Below are 16828 nucleotides of genomic sequence, written 5' to 3' on the forward strand. Positions count from 1 at the left end.
TATTGATAAGTATGTACTTACTGCCATTTTTTTACTTTTTTTCTGGGTGTTTTAGTAGTTCTTCTCTGTTTCTTTCTTCTTCTCTTGCTCTCTTCCCTTGTGGTTTGATGGCTTTCTTTAGTATTATGTTTGGGTTTCTTTGTCTTAATTTTCTGTGTTTATTTTGTAGGTTTCTGGTTTGTGATTACCATGAGATTCATAGTATATAATACAATGGTATATAATATATATACAGTATATAATATATAATATATTTAATAACCTACATATATAGCTATCTATATTAAGTTGATAGTCTCTTTAGTTTGACCTCTTTCTCAATGCTTTACTCTTTTACTCCCCTCCTCCCACATGTTATGTTTTTATATCACATCCAACCTCTTTTTTTTTACATTTGTATCTGTTACCTTCTTATCAGGGAAATAGGTAATTTTTACCTATTTGTGGTCTTCTTTTTCCCCCTTAAATAAGTCCCTTTAGCTTTTCTTGTAGGACTGGTTTCTTGGTGATAAACTCTTTTAATTTTTGCTTGTCTGAAACTCTTTATCTCTCCTTCCATTCTGAATGATATCCTTGCCAGGTAGAGTATTCTTGGCTGTAGGTTTTTTCCTTTTAGCACTTTAAATATATCATGCCACTCTCTTCTAGCCAGTAAGGTTTCTGTTGAGAAGTCAGCTGAACGCATTATAGGGTTTCCTTTGTATGTAACTTGTCTTTCTCTTACAGCTTTTAGGATTCTCTCTTTAGCTTTAATTTTGGACATTTTAATTATGATGTGTCTTGATGTGGGCCTCTTTGGATTTATCTTGTTTGGTGCTCTCTGTGCTTCCTGTACCTGGATGTCTGTTTCCTTCCTCAGGTTAGGGAAGTTTTCAGCTACTATTTCATGAAATAGATTCTCTGCTCCTTTGTCTTGCTCTTCTCCTTCTGGGACACCTATAACACAGATGTTAGTGCACTTGATGTTGTCCCAGAGGTCCCTTAGACTGTCCTCACTCTTTTTAACTCTTTTTTCTTTTGTCTGTTCATCTTGGGTGATTTCTTCTAGTCTTTCATCCCACTCACAGACCCGTTCTTCTGTATCCTCTACTCTGCTTTTGAGTCCCTTTAGTGAATTTTTCATTTCCAGTATTGTATTCTTCATTTATACTTAGCAAGACTCCCTAGCTTGAGTATAGTCTTATATGTGTCCCTTATGGTTTCATTTACATTTAATTCCTTAATCTCTCCAGAATTTATATTGATTTATGTTGGATGTATCACCTGTTGATATAAAATATATTAAGTGGACAAATTGAATCTTCTACTTGGTCTCCCCTACACTCACCTTTGCTCCCTTTCAATCCAAACTCAACATCACAACCAGAGTAATTTCATATCTCTAGACCTCCATTTTCTCATGTTTAGCATGGGATCATGAAGAAGTAATAAACACATACTTTAACTCCTTGTATCTTATAATTTTGTTGTAAAGCCAAGGCTGATTTATAAGTGTAGTTACACAAAATTGTAAGATGATGGTTCAAGAAATGTCATCTGGCAATATTTGGTAAATAGGAAGTGAGAGACATCACCAAATATATATAGATATTTGGAAGAAAAAGAGTACTTGAGAGAGCTGGAATGCCTAATAGAACAATGAACCAGGATGAACTTTAGTTAGATCTTGTGGTATAAGTAGGATATACTTAAAGTGAATTAAATTGTAACAAAAGGTTCAATGACAAAGAGTGGAGAACAGCATCTGTAATGTTGGCCATTTGGGAGGGAAATGAGTGTAACAGATCTTGTTTACCAAATAACTGCTTTGTTGTTGCCATATACTTACAGAATCCAATAACAGGCATTGGTGATACTTATTTGATGGCTTTGTTGTGCTACAGATTGGCTATATGACCTATAAAAATTCACTTCACTTTTCTGAGTCTCCATTTTCTCATTGTTAAAATGAAGGAGGTGGATTAACAGACCTCTAAGGTTATCGAAAATATACAATTCTATGAATCCATGATTCTATGAATGCTTAGAATTTTAGTCACTTGGTGAACTGAAGAGAGCTGGAGGAATCTATTTATCAGCTCTTAAATCATTCCACATGGGTGGATGTCTATGCTTTCCCTAGACAAAATAGGCAAGCCATTTTTATTTATCTCAAATTCTCTCTTTCTACCCTAGCGACATCGTCTTATATGGACTATATTTGACTAATCGACGCCATGACAAATAATAGTTTTTGTTAAGTAAGTGTTCACTAAGTACTTAGTAAGTACTCATTTCAATTATCTGTACCACTTGGACATAAATATAACTTAAAACTATCAAGAAGTGCTCTCAAAATGAACCTAAATTATACATATACCGAGGCACATTGGCCCATAGGTTTAAAAAATAGTTTTATATAGAAAGAAATTGTCTCGGAAAACAACTTTCAATAACCTCTGCTGGTCAGAATAATCTCAGATCTATGTCTTGTTGAGTCAGTTTTGCTCCCTATACATTCCACTCAGTTGTAATGCCAACCTCCCAATTCTTCTTAAAGTGAAGACAGCTGGATATTAATCTGGACATTAGGAAAGATCAGTTGTTAACTTCCAAACAGAAGTGATGATTTAGGATGCATTGGGTGAGTTGCCAAATGTCTGTTCTAGTCATTTCAGTCTTTCCAACGTTATAAATCCATCAGATCATGAACTGCTTCCTTCTGAGAAAATAAATTTGGACTTACTATGATGACGGCTGAAAAACACTCCATGTTATATTATTTTTCACCAGTAAAAAGTTTCAGTGAGTTTTTGAAATCCCTGTTACAAGCCTTCTGCTAACATTGGCATGGATTGTTAAGTCATATTGCTTATCAAGGAGATAGCATGTAGCTGCAAATTTCAGGAATATTTTGATTGTCTATAATTTTGAAAGGCTACATGTCACAAATTTTTCATGGCACCCTCTCAATTTCAGGTATTAGAGTTGTTCATTTCAGGAAACTCATTTATTTTGTAACTCAAAAACTATTTAAATAAATTAATAGATCAGATTTTCTTAGATAACTGAGAGAGAGAGAGAAATTTGCTTAGTTTGAAAAATATGGCCACTTTGCAAAAGAAGTCTATGAAATGGTTCTCTCTCTAGCTCTTTAAAAAAACATGCTAGGGGCCAGCCTGGTGGTTTAGTGGTTAAGTTCATGCTCTCTGCTTCTGCAGCCCGGGGTTCGCAGGTTTGGATCCTAGGCACGGACCTATGCACTGCTCCTCAAGCCATGCTGTGGCAGCATCCCACATACAAAATAGAGGAGGATAGGCACAAATGTTAACTCAGGGCCAATCTTTCTCAGCAAAAAGAGGAAGATTGGTAACAGATATTAGCTCAGGGACAATCTTCCTCACACACACACACACACACAAAAGGCATGCTAATTTTGAAACAGAAATTTAATATGAATGATAACCTAAATCCATTCAATTAATTGAAGCTGGAAGACAATTTCTCTCAATGTTTATTTAGTTATTAATTGTGTTCTTCCAAGCATGATATTTTTCCACGCATCAATCCAACATCACAACACACATGCAATGATCCCCAAAGCATTCTTCTGTAGACAAGTCTGTGGATCTTAATAAATCTTGTATTCTTTCAGTTTATTTCTGCTTTTACCCATTGCTCTTCTGCTTCATCATCTTTGGGGCTAGCCACCTCCTCATCTACGACTTCTGAGCCCTATGTTTTATCCCTCAACCAGCAAGAAGTTTTGTTTTCTTTATTTTGACCCTCATTACCGCTTCTGCACCATTTGTTCATGGACTTATTTTAGTCTTTAATGCTCTGTCCCCTAGCTGGAAACAATTACGATGTCAAGCCAGCCAGTGTGGCTGACTTTGCTTCTTCATCCCCATGTGAGCTATTTGCTCTTTCTATAGTTGCAGGAGAAGACTGTGGCTCTTGATGGAAATTGCCAGAATATTTTGATATAATGAATTTGGAATGAGCTTTCAGTTTGAATCACAGCTCTATTTGCCAGATCAAAATTTTTGAATATCTTACTTAAAATCCCTATAAGTTGCTTCATATAAAATTGATATTTCAATTTGTTTCAAAGAGTTGCAGCAATGATTGAATAAGATAGCGTACGCTAAGTGCCTCATATTGTGTCTGGTCCATAGTATTTGCTAAACAAATGATAGAACAAATCTAGAAACTCTCAACACTGAATCGTGTTGTTGTTGTTGTTTTTGAGGAGATGATTAGGTTTTTTTTTAACACTACACTGCAGTAACACCTCTTTGCACATCACTCCTTACTAAAGAACAGAGCAGCAACTAACTATAACCTAAGAATCCAATATCCCATTCCTTGTAAGCTCTTGAAGAATGTGATCTTACCCATTAAGTGGGACTTAAAGTAGATCTCATTTTTAGGAAAATACATACTACAATTATAGTCCCCTTATCTTCTACCAACACTAACTCATCCCTAAAGAGAAGAATATTTCTCTAAATATAAGAAGGTGTGATTCAAAGGAACTTTGTTCTCAAAAGACTTATTGACTAAATTACTACTGATTCTGCATAAATAAACCTCATTTTTCCTGAAGTGGTATTTCAAACATATTTTTATTTTGTAGAAGTTAAAATCATAAGGTAAACTGTAGAACCAAAGAAGTTTACAGATTGAATGTTAAGTTTTCTCCTTTCTAACCCCAGTAAACTCAAAGTCTTAGAGTAGAAAGCCATGTACTTCTGCCTTCAATCAAGGTAATATAACCTGTTTATTTGTTTTACCAGTGGCTAGTTATTTAATATGGTAACAAAAATTAATATTCCTTCTTCAAATTCTTGGGAATAGAGTAGAGGGCAATTTGGGCAATTTTATTCCTTTTGGGGAAAGGAGTGAAAGGAAAATGGAAAAGTTCTTTTTTTTCTTATTTCTAATTCTCCAATAAAATAAACAGAAACTGCATGGCTTCTAATAAGCATAGTATCATAGAATATTTCTGTCAATCTGAAGAAAATTTCTAAAATTCCAAACTCTCTATTCATTGATGGAAGAGAGAACCCTGAATAACTAAGAGAGGAAATAATATTGCTAACTTTCATGAGAAAATTATAGCAGAAACTCTCAAAAACAGTAGGGAGGAAGGAGAAGCAACAGTGACCACTGTGCACCAATGCAATGAGAAAGGGCACTCTCACAGCTTATAAAGAAGTAGACAGCTTTGTTGTTTTTTAGCTAATGCTGTCAACTGGGCCAACATGTGCTCAAATGAACATAAATAACTTTCTTGCAACATAAGTAATACCCAGAAAAAGCCTCTCTTTGTTCATAATTTAGCAATATAGAGGACCACTCTATGATTATTATCTGAAACAATATAGAGAGGACAATTTACAACCACAAAAATAACTAAATAATCTCCTTTTTATATCTAACATGAGTCACCACTGTTTCTTTGTCGATGGCAATTCCAAGCCCGTATTCATCTTTCTGCCTCCTCACTATAATTATCCAGATGCTGAATCGTCTAATTGCCTCAGCTTCCTGACAGCACTCAACAACAGCAAAAAATGGCCTCTGCTTCCTAACACCAAGAAGAGAGAAATGTCCTGTGAATGGTGGAGTAAAGAACTCTTAAAATATATTCCTCCATAAAAGAAATAAGCACACTGGAAAAATTTATCAAAATTTAGCTTTTTCAGAGACCTGTGAATTTACCAAAACTATGCAACATTCCAAGGAACAAGAAAATTGGCTGAATGTCAGTTAAAACAGAGAGCTTTGTGACATTCTAAGTTGCTCTATTCCATTCCCCTTTTCCTAGTCTTAGATAGCCTTGAAAATCAGTAGCTTCAGAATCATAGCAGCTATGAAAACCAGCAGCCTTGCAGCCATTGGAGGCAGCAGGATGGGTTTGTAACTCACCAAAAGCTCAAAACTTAGAGAATAGGCATTATGTGACCTGTATGGAAGCTCCTTGGAAACCCCACTCACAGTGTTTGTCTTTATATCACTTGTCTTGGAGCTTACTCAGTATAAACAGACATTTCTCTGGTGCATTTGTCAAAAAAAGGGTTATTTAACATCAAAACCTGTCTGAAGCAGTGATAACAGTTGTGGCAAACAAGAGGGAGATCAAAAAACTTAAAAAGGGAGGCTGAGAATAATATGTCTATAGAGGGTTTTGAAATGCCATAACATATACCTGAGAATCTGGAAGTTCGTGCACATGTGAAGGGCTGTGGGCATGGCCAGAAAAGATTTGATAAGGCTGTAATATCTTACCTGTGGAAGACTTCGAAGCACTGCACCAGCAGGAAATGAAGGCTAAGGCAGAGTTGTAAGCTGTTAGAGTGTTGAACGTATACACACACCCACACACCCACACACACACACACACGCAGTGTCCCTAAGCAAAGGCTGGGAGACTAAATGGTTCAAGGTCTTTAAGAAATTCTCTGTCTAATTATTATCTGATCACAAAGAAAACTAAATAGAGGTTTTAGTGGCCACAAATGACAAAGAATACAGACTTTACAGAAGTAATTCAGGAACTTCACTAAATAAACAAATAACAGCAACAGCAACAAACCTGGGAGGAGGTGATCTGATTTTCAGAATTGCCACACTATATTATTTTAAATATCTAATTTTTAACCAAAGTTTATGAGACATATAAAGAAACAGAAAAGTATGGACATTATAAAGGAAAAAAAGAATCTATAGGAACTGTCCTTAAGGAAGTCTAGATGTTGGACTTAGAGAAAAAGAGTTAAAATCAGCTATTATTAATATGCTCAAAGAAGGAAAGAAAACTACGCCTAAAGAACTAAAGGACATAAGAGGAAAATGTCCCATAGGATAGATAATATCAACAGAGACATAGAAATAAAGCAATGAACCAAATAAAATTTCTGGAGTTGGAATATATGAGATAATCAAAATAAAAATTTCACTAGAATGGTGTAATAGAAGATTTGAACCAGCAGAAAGGAGAAATAGCAATAACGGAGATAGATTAATTGAAATTATCCAGTTTGAGTAATGGAAATAAAAAGTATGAATAAAAATGAAGAGAACCTCAGAAACCTATGGATACCATCAAATATAGCAACATATATATAACAAAATCTCCAGAAAGAGAGGAAAGAGAGAAAAGGGCAGAAAAAGTCTTTTTAGAAATCTTCGAAAATTTTATGAAAAACATTAATCTACACATTTAACAAGCATAAAAACTCTACGTATAATAAAATTAAAGAGATCCACATATAGACTCATTCTAACCAGTCAAAAGACAAAGACAAAGAAAAAATTTTGAAAGAAGCAAGAGACAAGTGACTCATCACATACAAAGAATATTCACTAAGATTAACATCTGACTTCCCGTAAGAAATTAGAGAGTGTGAAAGGCAGTGTGATGATATACTTGCAGAACTGAATGAAAAAAAGAAACATTGACCAGGAATTCCAATTCAACAAAACTACACTTCAAAGATTATGGCATAATTAAGACATTCCCAGACAAACAAAAACTGAGAGAATTTGTTGTTAGCAGACTTGCCCTACAAGAAACGCTAATAGGGGTCCTTCAAGCTGAAATGAAAGAACACTAGAAAATAATTCAAATTCACATGAAGAAATAAAGAGCACTGCTAAAAGTAACTACATAGGTAAAAATAAAAGGTGTTATAAACGCATTTTATTATTTGTCACTTTTTTCTGTCCTATATGTTTTAAAGTTCAACTACATAAACAATACTCATAAAATTTTGTTGATAAAGTTATAAAGATATTTTACGTGACAATAATAGCACAAAACAAAGGAAAAAAGGGGAATCAGAGCTCTACAGAAACACAGTTGCTCTTTATTATAGAATATGTTTGTATTAGTCCAACTTAGATTGTTATAAGTTAAAACATTAATTGTAATCCCCAGGGCAATCACTAAGAAAGTGATGGAACTAACTCAAAAATATAGAAAAGAGAAAAGAATATAAATGGTACACTAGAAAATATCTATTGAACACAAAAGAAGCCAGTAAAATGGAAGGATAGAGGAACAACAACAACAATAACAACAAAATCTGTGGAAAAGAAATAAAAAAAAAATCACAGAAGTAAATCCTCCTTTATCAGTAATTACATTAAATGTAAATAGACTGAACACTCCAATCAAAAGGCAAAGACTGGCAAAATGGATTAAGAGAACATGATCCAACTATATGCTTTGTACTGGGAACACACTTCATATTTAAAGACACAAGTAAGTTGAAAGTAAGAGAATGGGAAAATATTTAGCATGCACACAGTAACCAAAGAATGCTGGAGTAGCTATGCTAATAGCAGACAAATAGACTTAAAGTGACAAAAATTTTTACTAGTGACATTGAAGGATAATTTATAATGATAATAAGAATAATCAATCAGGAAGACATAAAATCTATGAACACATATGCACCTAAAAACAGAGCTGCAAAATATGAAGTAAAAACTCACAGAATAGAAAGGAGAAACAGGCAATTAAACAGTAATAGAGGCTTGAATATCCCACTTTCAATAATGGATAGAACAATTAACCTTAATATCAGGAAGGAAATAGAAGACTTAAAAAATATTATAAACCAACTGAATGATATTATAAATCTATAGAATGCTGTACCCAAAAAGAGCAGAATACACATTTTTCTCAAGTTCACAGGAAATATTCTCTAAGATAGGTCATATGTTAAGCCATAAAACAAGCCTTAAGACATTTCAAAGAGAGCCAGGCCTGATGATCTAGTGGTTAAGATTCGGCGCTGTCACTGCCACAGTCCAAGTTCATTTCCCAGTCATGGAACCACATCATTTGTCTGTCAGTTTTCATACTATGGCAGCGGCTCACATAGAAAATTAAACTAACAATAGGCTACACAACTATGCACTGAAGCTTCAAGAAAAAAATAATTTGAAAGAATTGAAAAATCATATGAAATATGTTTTTTGACCACAATAAAATGAAATTAGAAATCAATAACAAAAGGAAATTTGGGAATTCACAAATATGTGAAAAGTAAACAGCACACTCGTAAATAACCAACAGAATCAAAGATGAAATCAAAGGGGAAATTACAAACTACTTTGATATGAATGACAACAAAAACACATAACACCAAAACTATGGGATACAGCCAGAGCAGTGCTTAGAGGGAAATTTATGACTATAAATGCCTATATTAAAAAACAAAAAGATCTCAAATAAACAACCTAACCTTCTATCTTAAGAAACTAGAGAAAGAAAAGCAATCTAAACTCAAAGCAAGCAGAGCAAGGAAATAATAAATGTTTGAATGGCAATAAATGTAATAAAAAATAGAGAAAATCAATGAAACCAAAAGCTGGTTTTTTGGTAAAAACCAACAAAATTGACAAATCTTTAGTCATACTAACAAAAATTGAGTAGAGAAGATTCAAGCTACTGAAATCATGACTGGAAAGAGGGATATTATTAACAATCTTACAGAAATATAAACAAAAAAAAGTATAAGGGGGGCCAGCCCAGTGGCATAGTGGTTAAGTTTGCATACTCCTCTTCAGTGGCCTGGGGTTCACTGGTTCAAATCTCGGGTGCAGACCAACACACCGCTCATCAGGCCATGCTGTGGAGGCATCCCACATACAAAGTGGAGGCAAATGGGCACAGATGTTGGCTCAAGGCCAGTCTTCCTCACTCCACCCCCCCCAAAAAAAACACCCAACAAACTAGGAATAGAAGGCAAGGGCACCTACAAAAAATCCACAACTAACATTATATTTAATGATGAAAGAATGAAACTTTACTTCTAAGATTGGGAACAAGTATGTCCACTTTCATTATTTCTATTCAAAATTATATTGTAGGTTCCAGCTAGTGCAATTAGGCAAGAAAATTAAATAAAAGGCATCCACATTGGAAATGAAGTAGTAAAACTCTCTATATTCTCAAATAACATAACCTTGTATATAGAAAATGCTCAGGAATACACATACACACAAGCAAAACTATTAAAAGTAATAAAGTAATAATAAAACTAGTAAGAAACAATAGAGGGAAATCTTAATGACCTTGGATTAGAAAATGGTTTCTTATGTATGGTAACCAAAGCACAAGCAACAAAAGAAGAAAGTAAATAATTTAAGCTTTATCAAATTAAAACCTTTTTGGTTTAAAGGACTGCATCAAGAAAGTAAAAAGATAACAATACAGTATTGCACATTTAAAAATTTGTTAAGAAGATAGATCTCATGTTAAGTGCTCTTACACACACACACACACACACACACACACACCAAAAAAAAGGTCACAGGAAGATTTTGGAGGTGGTAGTTATGTTTATTATTTCGATTGTGGTGATGATATCACAGGTGTATGCATATGTCCAAACTCATCAAGTTTTATACATTAAATATGTGCAGTTCTTATAAAGCTATTATTCCTCAATAAAGCTGAAAAAAAAATCTTCATGGAATGGGAAAAAACATTGAAAATCATACATCTATTAAGAAACTTTTATTTAGAATATATAAAGAACTCTTAAAACTCAACAATAAAAAGATAAATAATCCAATAATATGGGCAAAAGATATGAATAGACATTAGTCCAAAGAAACTATACAAATGGCCAGTGTGCACACGAAAAGTTTTCCAATGTCACTAGTTTTAAGGGGAATGTAAATCAAAACCACAATGAGATAACATTTCACACAGAGTAGGATGACTAAAAGAAAAAAGACAGATAATAACAAATGTTGTTGAGTAGGTGGAGAAATTGGAATTCTCCAACATTGCTGGTGGGATTGTAGCCATTGTGGAAAACAGTTTGGCAAATCCTCAAAATGTTCAACGTGGAGTTATCATATGACCCAGCAATTATACTCCTAGATATTTATTCAAGAGAGTTAAAAACATATGCCCACACAGAAACTCTGTACATGAATGCTCTTAGCAACATTATTTGTAATAGTCAAAAAGTGAAAACCATCCAAAATATACACCTTGAAATTATTATTAAATGAAAGAAGCTAGTTACAAAAATATCTGCATATTGTATGATTCCATTTTTATGGAATGAACAGAATAGGCAGGTCCACAGAGACAGAAGCAAATTTGTGGTTGACAAGGGTTAGGTGTCGAGGGAAGTGGGGAGTGACTACTAATGGTTATAGTGTTTCATTTTGGAGTAATGAAGATACTGTGAACTTAGATAGTGGTGATGATTGCACAAATTGTTAAATATGCTAAAAACCACTAAACTGTATGCTTTAAAAGGGTGAATTTGATGGTGTGTGAATTATATCTCAATTAAGATGTTATTTCAAAAAATCATTTAGTCTCTCCCAATTCTCTTATCCAAATGCCCCAATGTTCCTCTGGTGTGTACTGTCCATACCTTTTCTCACTCCCTTGTCTCACCAAGCTACAGAAACTTACCTTGTATTGACTCTAGATGTGTTCCTTGGGTCTTTGGCTGGTGAATTTTACCAGTTCCTCAAAACTTATTATTGACAATGATAATAACAATCATATACATTCAAAATGATTTAGAATTTACCAAGGTTTTTTTGTTTGTTTTCTTTTGATCATGTATCATGCAATCTTCACAAAATCCCCTGAGGTATCACTGTTAGAGTAAAGACTATAAGAATTAGAGAGGTTATTTGCCCAAAGCTACAGAGCTTGCGAGGTGGTTTCAGAAGTTGATGTCTCCAGATTACAAAATGTTTTATTTCATTTTGAGCTTCTTCCAAGGAATAGTCGTTTTGCTTTAATTTTTCAAAATACAAGGTGACACTGACTTTCCTTGGTGGATAAACCTATATTTTCCTGCCAAAATTACTAAGAATTTAATTTCTCTCTAAATCTATTTCCTCCTTTAATGTATAAGACTGAGCTCCTGTGGCTTGCCTTGGTAACAAGTCGTAAAGTAAAGAGGTAATTTGTGTTGAAATGCCATATCATTTAATAGGAAGGCATCTCACCCTGTAACCAGGAAAAGTGATATATTTATACATATATATATGTGTGTGTGTGTATATGAGGTAATTTGTGTTGAAATGCCATATCATTTAATAGGAAGGCATCTCACCCTGTAACCAGGAAAAGTGATATATTTATACATATATATATGTGTGTGTGTGTATACATATATATATATATAATTTTTTTTTTTTCTCCTGGAACCACTTGTACAGTGACTATAACTCAAACTTGGTCAGGTAACAGAATCTGGACTGTTTTCCCTCCAATATAAGTTGCAGTGAACATTATAAAAGTAAAATGGGTTATTTATAGCTTGAAACCTTTTCAATTTCATTTTATAGATTCTGAAGATACAAGTTGCAAGCGGCCCCTTTTATTATTGGTCTAAATAGTGCTATTGCCCAGTTATTCATGTACTCAATTACCAGTGCATATATTTACTTTTTATGATTTGTTTTGATTGAAAAAAGTAAGCTTTTATTTATTTCATTTTAAAAATTTCCTCTCCCATCCAATAGAACTCCTTATTGATCTAGATTTGTTGTATTTTTTTCTCTTCAGTCTACTATTGATACTATTATCTATTTGCTTCATATCTTTTTTCCCCGTGGTTTCGTTTTGGTTTTGATTTTGGTTTCTCTCAAATAAACATGCTAATTAACTTTCCCTTTACATTTTTTTCCAGCATTATGAATATTACTCAATGTGGTAATACTTGAAGAGAGAGTTATAAGCACTCAAGTCTACTTCATTTATTCAATTCCATTGAGTCAGTACTGGTTTGGAAAGAGCTTGGAATTAGGAATGAGATGTGTAAGATGTCACAGTCTGCCATATATTTGTGGTGTGACACGAAAAAAAAAATCACTTAACTTTTGTGAAGCCAAGATTCCCTTTATTGTATGATGGAGATAGTAATACCAATCTTGAGGGATGTATAAGAAGCAAACAGTGAGGCCCATAGACAAACCTTATAAATGGTAGCTAATGTTTATTATTAGCTGTACTATTGTTAGCTAATGTCTCTGAAGCAGAGCAAATGAAAGTCTAAAGGATATCTACTATAATCAAGCAGGCAGAGAGCTGGCCATGCCTTGGAGCTTTTATTTTGTAGTCTGTGAGATAACCTTGCTAGTTTTCCACTTTTAGAGGCAAGAGATAGGGAAGAAAAAGAGATATTAAATATTTTACCGGTTGTCTGTGTTTTTTCATGGGAATCTCCCTGTATTTCCTGAGAATGACTGCTTATAATCAATGCACTTATCCTTCCAGCTGCCTCATCATGCAACCTGCTATTGGGATGGAAGTTCCCAGTGGTATGATAAGAATCAGGAAAGCAAACATACTAGTCAACAATGACTAGGTCCAATTCTGCCACCATGCTTTCTATACATGCGTGTTCTTAACAAGAAATTGCCGGGGGCTGGCCTGGTGGCGTAGCCTTAAGTTCACGCAGTCTGCTTCTGCGGCCGTGGGTTTGACGGTTCGATCGTGGTGGTGGACCTACTCACCGCTCGTCAAGCCACACTGAGGAGGCGTCCAACATAGAAGAGATACAACTCTACAACTATGATACACAACTGTGTACTGGGACTTTGGGGAGAAAAAAAAGAAAAAGAGGAATATTGGCAGCAGATGTTAGCACAGGGCCAATCTTCCTCAAAAAAAGGCAAGAAAAAAAAAACAAAACAAAGCATCAAGGAGGCCAGTGGCAGGTGTTGACGTGATGTGGTTTAAAAAAAAAGGAGAGAGAAATTGTCAAAGTCAAATGCTGGACTCACATAACAACAGCTTATATTTAAAGAGCACCAACTGATTTGAAAATTTCAAGTTTTCTTGGAGCTGGTATTTCATTAGTTCTCCTCATAACTCTTTGTGTTACTTGGAAAAAAAAAAAAAAAAGACCTACAGTATTATCATCCTATAACACATAGAGAAAAACTAAGAAAGAGATGAAGAGGAGTCAACCTATGAGACCGTGTGTGGGAAAGGCAGTCATGCAGAGCCTGTCCCGCTTTCGTGGTCGCATAAGAGTGTGCCTTAGGTCTGGAATATTTTCTTGTCATGGAGATAAAGAGCCCTCACAGCCTGTGCTGACCATACTGCCTTGTTTGGGAGTATCTTCCCTGTTCCGGATTTGAAGTGTGCGTCTTTGTTCTGCTTAAGTGTGTCTTATATGGCACCTGGCCAGCCTCATTGTTCTGTCTGTTCCTGGTGGGGGGTGAACTTAGTCCTTTGCCTGCAGTGCAGGATGGGTGTGTGCAGATCATCTCCCTGTGTTGGCTGCAGGGTGGAACCCTCTGGCAATGAAGGATCAGTGCTCACTATAGAAGCTAATCTTGCTCTGTCTATTCTTTGAGTAAAGCATTGTTTCATTCAGAGCCTGTGTGAGTTGTGTCTTTCTTGGCGACCCTTGAACCTGCAAGCCAAGCAGTGGGTTGACATCCTGGGGCTGCCGGTCTGCCTGGGTGTAGGCATTGTTATGTTCTTTGCTATTCTCCATGCAGTGGAACTCCTCCCCTGGACGTGCCCTTGAAACATATTAAAAAGTAACATTGGGAATGACATAGAATTAATTCTAGAGAACATGCAGGATGTGCTTACTTTCCCTTTGTGAATATCTTATATTCCAAGTCAGTGTTGTTCAAGAACATTTTCTATGATGATAGAAATATTTTATAACTATGCTGGCCAATATTGTAGTCACATGCAGCTACTGAGCATTTGAAATGTGGCTAGTGCTAACCAGAAACTAAATTTTCTATTTTACTAATTTTAACTAACTTAAATTTAAATCTAAATAGAGCCACATAGGGCTAATATTTTCCATATTAAAAGGACAGTTCTAGATCTTATAGATTGTTATCTGTGCTTTGTACAATCTTTTGACACTACTTATCCGGAGAATGGTTCATCCAAAGCCAGAAGAGTTACAGAAAACTAATAAAACATCAATGGTATAATGGAAGCAACATCGAATTTGGAGTTGTGGGAAATCAAGATTTGGCCACCCTGAAATCTATCTCTTTACCTTGGTGGTTTTCTCTAGGGACATTTGACCTCCCCCACTAACTGCCTAAAGAATTTGACATGGTGGCTCCTTCCTGGAACAGATCTATCATGATAGCTGTAAAGATAATGTAGGATAAATGTTACAATAGGAAAGGCACCAACAAGCCCATCTTATTGGAAGTTCTGTCTCTCTGGCCACATTCTCTGGATGGCCCTGCGAGGAGTTGCCAGACAATCATTTACATTTATAAGGGAAATCTCCATTTGTAAAAGTATCCTCCTCTCTGTTTTGGGAAGAGGGGGGAATGGCCTCATTTCTAGGGGCTTATCAATGTGAAAGGTGAGGCCTTAAATCTGCATAATAACCTTACTCTTGTTTACTGTGCTTTAGTGGTAATCTCTTGTAACTGACTCCCCCCACCCCCAACATCCTCCTTTGTCGTTGGCTGAACATGGTATTTAAGACGAGAATTTCTGCTATTGTGTTGAGAAACGCAGTGTCCCTGCTTTCTCCCATGTATACATATTATTAAACTTGGTATTATTTTCTCCTGCTAACCTGTCTTGTTAATTATTTGGCCAGCCATAAGAACCTTAAGGAAAAGGGCAGAGGGAGATTCTCTCTCTTCCCCCAACAGAGTCGTAGAGAATTTGGTTTACATTGAAGAAAGCCACTTAAACTCTCTGAGTCTCTATGAAACAGGATTAGAATACATTCTTCTATAAACATGTGGAGTTGTGGAGTTAAATCAAACAAAATATGCATGTAAACTCCAGCAAAAATAAAGAAATCAATCAGAATTAGTTTCCTCAAATTTCCCCTAGTGCAAGTATCTAGAGGTTTGTCACAGAGCATTTCCGACCACTCAGTTTGAGAGTCCTTCTCAAATAGGGATGTGGATAGTTACATGCTTTTTTGCAAACACATATTAATGGTAATATATACTTTTTGTAGTGTGCTAAGTATTTTGCCCACTATTTCTTTTGTAGATAGAAGCACGTCTTTATATTACAACTTCTGATTAATTTTAGTATTTGCCTCTTGCTCAGAGATCTATTTGTAAAATTACATATATTTGGATTTGGTTTTACAGCATAGAATTGAGCAAGCAAGTGCAGGAGCTACTGTTACTCTTGCACGTTTTTTTCTTTATTAGTCAGTGTCCTGTCAGGAGAACTGAAGCAACTGTAAAGAAAACTAGTTGCATGTGTTGGAAATGCAGAGAGAGGAAAGGGGGCAGCAAATTAACTCAGATGTTAGTATCTGTAATAAGCAGCAGCCACCTACCCCTACGACCCAGCTGGGTGAATTAAAATGAGGAAATGTCAGAGCCTTCAAAGACTGAGGAGGTGACACACGGCCAGTAGGAGAATTACAAGGGTGGAACTACTACTTTGCTGGAACAAAGCAAGTTGAGTCCTGAGGTTAAAATTAGAAATTCTTAATAGATGCACACATCCAGAAGTGCTGCCAGACACAAAAAGAGAGGAAGAAAGTGGCTTCTCCTGCTCTCATGCCTTCTGATCTCCCGTCAGCGCCTCTTATTAGCAGAAACTAACGAGGAGCCAGCTGTCGAGGGATCCTGGGAAATGTAATCTGCATATTCTTAGCCACAGCATTATAGTGCAAAAGTTGCATGTGGGGCTGGAAAAAAAAAGGTTTCTAACTGGGATATTTTCTGTCAAAGTGATAAAACTTACAGAAATCATATAACAGTTAGTTTGCTTGCTCATCTCGAAGCTTCTTGGATCTGTGATTTGGTGTCTAGCTATATTTTTAAAACTTGCTTCCCCTTCGTTTCTTGAAATATTTCTTCTGTTAATTTCTCT

General features: G+C 35.4%; 1 long non-coding RNA gene across 4 annotated transcripts in view; it reads left to right on the top strand.

Moving 5' to 3' along the window:
* Window positions 1-16828, top strand: part of LOC131410667 (uncharacterized) — a 142671-nt gene that overhangs the window by 22921 nt on the left and 102922 nt on the right. For 3 of the 4 annotated variants that reach the window (XR_009221381.1, XR_009221379.1, XR_009221382.1), the window contains one exon: window positions 13259-13675. The exons of the other annotated variant lie outside the window; for it this stretch is intronic. This is a non-coding gene — a long non-coding RNA (uncharacterized LOC131410667). Of the gene's footprint in view, window positions 1-13258; window positions 13676-16828 lie in introns of those variants that run through there. 4 annotated transcript variants of the gene reach the window in all.

Source organism: Diceros bicornis, chromosome 10 (assembly GCF_020826845.1).
Source record: "Diceros bicornis minor isolate mBicDic1 chromosome 10, mDicBic1.mat.cur, whole genome shotgun sequence".
Classification (NCBI taxonomy): domain Eukaryota; kingdom Metazoa; phylum Chordata; class Mammalia; order Perissodactyla; family Rhinocerotidae; genus Diceros; species Diceros bicornis.